This window comes from Sitophilus oryzae, unplaced genomic scaffold (genome assembly GCF_002938485.1).
Source record: "Sitophilus oryzae breed Bouriz unplaced genomic scaffold, Soryzae_2.0 scaffold_809_pilon_pilon, whole genome shotgun sequence".
Lineage (NCBI taxonomy): Eukaryota > Metazoa > Arthropoda > Insecta > Coleoptera > Curculionidae > Sitophilus > Sitophilus oryzae.
The window spans coordinates 410665-417714 of NW_022147427.1; positions in this window are offsets into that span (position 1 = coordinate 410665).

Genomic DNA, 7050 nt, shown 5'->3' on the forward strand with positions numbered 1-7050 from the left:
TCATCTGCAGAATATGCTGCCGAAGTTTCCGAAATATAGTTCGGACCACCCTGTATATCCTAAACATCTTTTCAGATACAGGGTGGTAAAAATTTCTATTTTTTTTTAATCAAAATGCTTAATTTAATATACAAAAAAAATGTTTTATTTCTTCATTTCCTTTCAGCCGATGGTATGAACCAGCCTCCAGAAATAATTTCCACACAAGTCACCGCATCAGATTTTCAGCGATTTATTTGACCCTGAAGTAAACTGACTTTTTTTTAGCAAAAACTATGCGTTGAACGAAAAAAATCAGGAGATAAAAAATGTTTAGAAACGAATGAAGATTTTGAAAATATTTTTTATTTTAAGAGAAGTCAGTGGTGTACCACTTTTTTCTCTAAAAATATTCAATGTGTATGGACGGCACTGGTTGAAATAAATAAAATTCTTTGTACGTGTATCAAGTTTCATAAAAATGTCTACCCTAAAATCAGAGTTATAAAAAAAGTTTTTTTTTAGAAAATTTTACCACCCTGTCTCTCAGAATTTATGATCTTGAGGACATACACTCATATGAAGGATTTTCTCTTAGAATAGGTCCGAGTCCCCTTAAATATTAGCATGTTTTTAAAGAAGAAACTGTATTTTCAAAATCTCGACTTAATCTACTTTGACGCAGTTTTTTTTCAATCATTCAGTATATTACCTCCAGCCGGTCCTGACAAAATCGCTCTGGCTCCATTAAAATGTTCCATAGGAGTCAAACCGCCATCGCTTTGCATAAAAAGAACCCTGGTTCCTTTGAGATTGTCCTTGAACCCGCTACAAAATCCTTCCACGTACCTCTTGACATGCGGGGTAAGATATGCATCTGCGCAAGAAGTAAACCCTCTTGGTACAATTCGTACCATAGCGATGACTTGGTGAGATAGCGAAACATGCTTGAAACCTATTTAAATATTGAGTAATATTTTAACATCAGTAAGTTTAATATAATTTGAAAATCTTTATACAGGGTGACTATTAAATAAGTGCAAGTATTTTAACTGGTAGTAAGTACACTCACCCTACGGGCACCACGTAACGGGCACCTTAAAATTTTCATATGCTTTAAAGTAGTGTTTTTTTTTTTGTTTTTTCCTATCATGTTCTAGTGGACCGGTTTTGATGATTTTTTAAGCAATTTGTAGCTAAATTATTTGAGTTTTTAGTATATCTTTCTAAATAAAAATGAAAGTTGCCATCTGTAAATTATACGTGGGAAAACAAAATGTTAGTATTCTCGTAAAAGTTTGAACTAAAATTTAGATAGCTGTTAACTTTTAGTAATGTTCCGTACCCAACGGGAACCCTATTACCAAGACTTCGCTATCCGTCCGTCCGTCCGTGTGTCACAAAGGTCTATCTTATGAACCGTTATAGCTAGACAGTTGAAATTTTTATAGATAATGTACCTATGTTGCCGCTATAAGAACAAATACTGAAAACAGGATTAAATAAATGTTTATAAATAAAAAAGTACTTTCACTAAACATTATTCTTTTAAGTAAGAATTTTACATTTCAAGTCCTCGGTGGCCGCGTGGTTAAAGCGTTAGGGCTTTACGCTGCTATGACGTTGGAGCCGTAGTAAGGCAGGTTCGAATCCAAGTCAAGGCGACTTTTTTAAATCGTTTTTTTTTAATTTTTGCATATTTATTTTTACTTTTTACATATTTATTATTGATTAATATAATTTTTAGTAATATGTTCCTTCATTTTATTTTAAATACTTATACGCGCATTCAAAATTTCAGCTAAATCGGAAAAAAAGTTTATAATAATATAGTGTCTAATGTTGTATACATAGATTTAGGAAGAACAGATATCACATTTTGCATTTTAACCCGATCAAACAATCGGAGGTTGACTACGTACTGTAAAAACCAACTGAGATAGAGAAGGCGACATTGCCACATCTCAAATTTGCACCTATCTACTTAGTTTGATTTGCAGAAAAGGTGACTTTAAAACCTTCACCGGATATCAATAAATCTCAATTTCTTAATTAAATTAATAGTTTATTTTTAAAGCATGCGTAATATGTTATTAACCAGAGGATATATGCGTTACTATTAAAGGACATGTTTACTGTTTAATGTGTTGAAACGTCTAGAACTATTGGCAACGTCGCTGCTAGTCTTCCAGAACGAAAATGAGCCGTCCGTCCCACCACCCCTCGCGAAGGCCCTTGGTCCATTATGGTCCATTATAGCGTACTACGTTTAGCTTACGGTGTGTTTGAAGTCGGAATCAAGTCCGAAGTGAACTTTTCAGTGTTTTTCAGCAGTTTTTGTTTTTGTTTAACGTACTTTTGAATCTGAGAATTTTCAATATGATACGACAGTGTCAAGTGTGTGGAAATATAAGCTCAAATTACCCGAATTTGTCTTTTCACAGGTAGGTACATATTTCCGCCGTAATTGTACGTAGGCGTCCCACAAGAGAGCTCCTTACAATTAAAATAATTTCTAATTATATTTGTTGAATTTGGATCTATTAAAACAAGAACGTAGTAGTCGGTAATTGAATTATAATTCGTCTCAATTACTACCTAACTGTTGTAGATCATAACAAATTTGAATATAAACGTTGCATTTGAAACTTTATTATAAGCCAGAAAGTGACATTTTTTTCTTAAAATTGCGTCATATTTTGGTCATTATATACAATATTCTAAAGGAATTTTGCTCAACAAATAAACAAAGGTGTTTACCCGACCTTTTTTGCATTTTACTGCTTTATTATAACTGCCCCTTCCGCCTTGTTTAGGCAATTTTTTACCACCGTACAAATACCTCTTCCTAGAGTTATTTGTACGGTGTGTTTATCTTTTTTTTAGAATGGGACGAACTGTAAATAATTTTTAGGCTACTAGTTTTATACATACCTATATAATAATAATATAACGGCTGTATATATATGTATATGTATATATGTATATATATATATGTACATACCTATATACAAAATGACCCAGGCCTCCAAAAAAACTTTTTATCTATTACGTTTTTGGTTTGTGATTTTTATTTCAATTTTTTACATAAGATGGGGGTCATTATAGCGCACATTTTCAAAATATTTTTGTCAACATACAAGGTGATTCAAACCGCATACATATGCTTAATACAGTTCATGAAGATTGAGACATTTAACTAAAATTTGATTGTCTGATGAAGCTACCTTTAAAAGTAATAGGTTTGTAAATAAACGTAATATTCATTATTATGCGACAGAAATCCCATACTGTAGCACACAGATTTGATACTTTTAATGATAAATGCCTTCTATTGAGAGACTAAAAGGTAATTCTTCTTCTTCTTCTTCTCAAATACTATGGCCCCGCGTTTTCCAACGTCCGGCCAGCCTTTACTAAAAGGTAATTGCCTCGTATCAGAGCCATCATAATACAAGAAGAAGACCGAAAGAGTCAAATCTTGTCTCATATTTTCAAAAAAAGAATTTTCTCATTAAATATTGATTTTAGGTATAGGAAGTTATTAATAATACAAGATTAAACAACTATTACACAGTACTTCACAGGAAGCTATCGATTGCGAACTAACTAAATCGTTACTAATTACTAATTTTGAAGTTCTTTTTAGATCAAAAAAGGTAAAACTAAAACCTAAACTATCATTTCAGCTTAAACGGGAAGTTCTAAATAATGTTGCCTATTCTAAACAAGAAAAATTTATTTACAAGTTTTATAACATCTCTAATTAAATTTGGACGAAAAGAATATTTCTGTTTGCTGTAGGTAATTTTCTCACGGAAAATACAAAAATAAAAATAACTTTTTAAGTCAAAAAAAGTCAAAAGGGCAAGTTATTCTAAAAAAGGACTGTCCTTTTCAAAAAAGGACAGGTGGCAACCCTAGATATTTCTGGAATGGAAATTTAATGGCAAATCTTTATAAAGTTATATAAAGATTAAATTTGAAAATTTGTTTTCAAAAAAGTTTGAAAATATGTTCCGGCCACCTATGTTTACAAAAATGTCTAAAATGTGCTTTACCATTGCCTCCATATTCTGAAAAAAAATTGAAAGAAAAGTCACCAACCACAAATTGTAAAACCTGTAAATATTCAAGAGTAACTGAAAGTTTATATAGAAGTAACTGAAAGTTTAAATTGAAAATCGACGTTGGAGCGATTTTCGAAAACTACCTACTAACGTTTCAACAAAGGTATATGTGGGATATTAATTATATTATTATATTAGACCTTATAACAAAACTCAGTATTTTTCGGTGGTTTTCGGTGGAAAAAGTGTTAATGTAGTATATTAATATGGAGTAAAAATTTTACTAATTAATTTACTTTTACTTTACTAATTAAATTCGTTCCAAAAAACGATACGCCACTGGCCATTAGAACAATCCAAATGCGCCTAGTTGCTGGGGTCGGAAATTTTAGACTTCTCTGTCTCTTCTGTCCTTGTTTGACACATTGGAATGTTTGATACACTACCAACGAGTATTTATGAATGAGATGTTCGGTCTATATTTATAATGTCTTTGGTTGTATAGATAATGAATGGTACGGAACCCTTCGTGCGCGAGTCCGACTCGCACTTGACCAATTTTTTAGATATTCGCTTTAGAAGAAGACACTAACATTTTTTCGTATTTTTTACTTCAAACGCATGCCTTTGGTTTTGGTCCTAGTCAACAGAACTATAAAATAGTGTTTGTGATTTATATAACGTAACTCTCTTTAAAAAATCATATTATTATTGTTTGTTATGCAGTTACTCTAGCAGATATGGTTTTAAGTCCAAAAGTCTCTACCATGATCAACTAAAGCAACAATAGCCGATACCTAAGAACTTAAAACCATCTCTATTAAAGTAAATGTTAATAAACAATAATAATAATTTTTCAATAACAGTGACACTAAAACAATAAACACTATTTTATAAATTATGAGAACCCAAAATCAATGCTAAAATTGCTGTAAATCTTTACTGTCTTATTCAAGCGAAATATCTCAAATAAAAATAAAACTATTGAGACAAACTATCGAGAAAAGAGGTACCTAGGTGACAAAATGATTTTCAAATTCCTTGCTCTGTTAATATATTCCACAGGGTGTTTCAAACTTTCACCAAAATATCAATATTTTGTTTCACCTCGTATAATTGAGAGATGGAAACTTTCATTTTTAATTTAGAAAAAGATACTAAAAAGACAAATAATTTAGCTAAATATTACTTAAAAATCAGCAAAATCGGCCCACTAGAACAATTATATATTAAAATTCAAAATTTTGATTATTGAATTTTTTATATGTCTCTGAATGAAAACAACTATTTGGGGCAGCAGTTCAATCTGAAATTTCATGGCAGTGAATCGAATGTTGCAATATTGCAACACCCTACGTCACCTACCTCCTACATGCATGTCAATGTGTTTATAAGCTCATTGTAATTTGTAAACATTTTTTTTGTTCAGATTTATCACCCCTTAAAACACTTGTGCTTATTTCAGAGGTACCCTCTGTATTTCAGGGTTTTAAATTGAAAAACGTAGGGTGAGATCGGGGTAAGATGACGATCCGAGCCACCTCATACCTCATAATTCATACAACCCAGCAACTACAACCATTGGACGTTGCTTTTTTCAGTCCTTTTCAGACATCCAATAACCGACAAAAATATGGGACCTTTGTTTGTAGAGGCTTACTGCAGGGCGGCCACTGTAAATAATGCAGTAAGTGGCTTCAGAGCTTATGGCATTGGACCATTTAACTCCCTCATTTTTAACAATGGCTGCGTTCACTAGAGCAAACGTTTGCGCTTGCTTATTCAGCGCTGGATCTTTCTGGTGAACGCTCATGAAACACGACCATGGAGTAAATAACAGTTTAGACAAAGAAAAAGAAGTTTAATTAAACAAGCAAAAGAAATCATCACTTCCAAAAATGGCGACCGCTCTGGCGTTTGCAAGCGCTTGCGTCTGATGAACGCGGCCAATAGTGATTTCATATCTTCAAAAACAACCGCGCAATTTGAACAACCTGAAATGAACGGGACTTTACGAATGGTTAATAATACGGGGTCGTCAATAAAATCGTGGATTCGTCGTCTTCTAAAGAAAATGAAATACCATTGAGTGTGTTCATACAAAAACTAAAATCTCTGACTACACCTGAGCAGACTACATAAAAAATACATTTAAAAATCAAACAGACACATAAACGTTAAGCATTTTCAGACAAAGACACTTCAACGAGGGTCTTCCTACCCTTTGGAACATTAGGCCAATTGCAACATTTAAAATAGTTAAAAAACAAAGAGAGATTGAGGAAAAAGAAGAACAAATGAAACAATTGAAAATGCAAGAAAAATATACAATTCGGGAAAATTAAGCACAAAAACATCAAAAAACATTATTGCTGTTATTGCAAGTCCTAGTGCTACTAATACTTCAGGTTCTAGTGCTGCTAATATTGAAGGTTCCAGTGCTGTTGATACCACAGGTTCCAATAGCAAAATTCAATAATTTATGCCCCAGATGTGATAAAAAATATAGCGACCCACATCTGAAAATTGGTTGCAATGTTATCATTGTCTCTCTTGGTAAAACAAAGCATGCAGCATTTATGATTGTTTTTGAAATTTTCATTGTAAATTTTTTGAATAGCCATCTTACCCCAATAGGTTCGTTAACTTTCCCAGAGTATATAGTCTAAGAGCTAGCAAAGTTTTCGAGAAAGTATTTTAAGAAAGCTGGCTTTTTGATATATCTTTTACTATGCTCTCTGGAACAGCATGCGGCCTATCTGGCTGCCGATAGTCGTTGCGTTTACTACTGCGTATCGGAAGAAGATTCTATTTTTTTTTATTTAGTCCGTTAAATGGTATATATAATAATATATATAATAGTATTGAATATAAATGGAATAAGTCTCCATAGCGCAGCGCGTAGAGTTTCCGACTATGAACCGAGGATTCAGAATTCGAGACCGGGTCAAGACCGAGTCACTTTTTATTTTATTTTCGTTTATATTCTGATAGTATATAT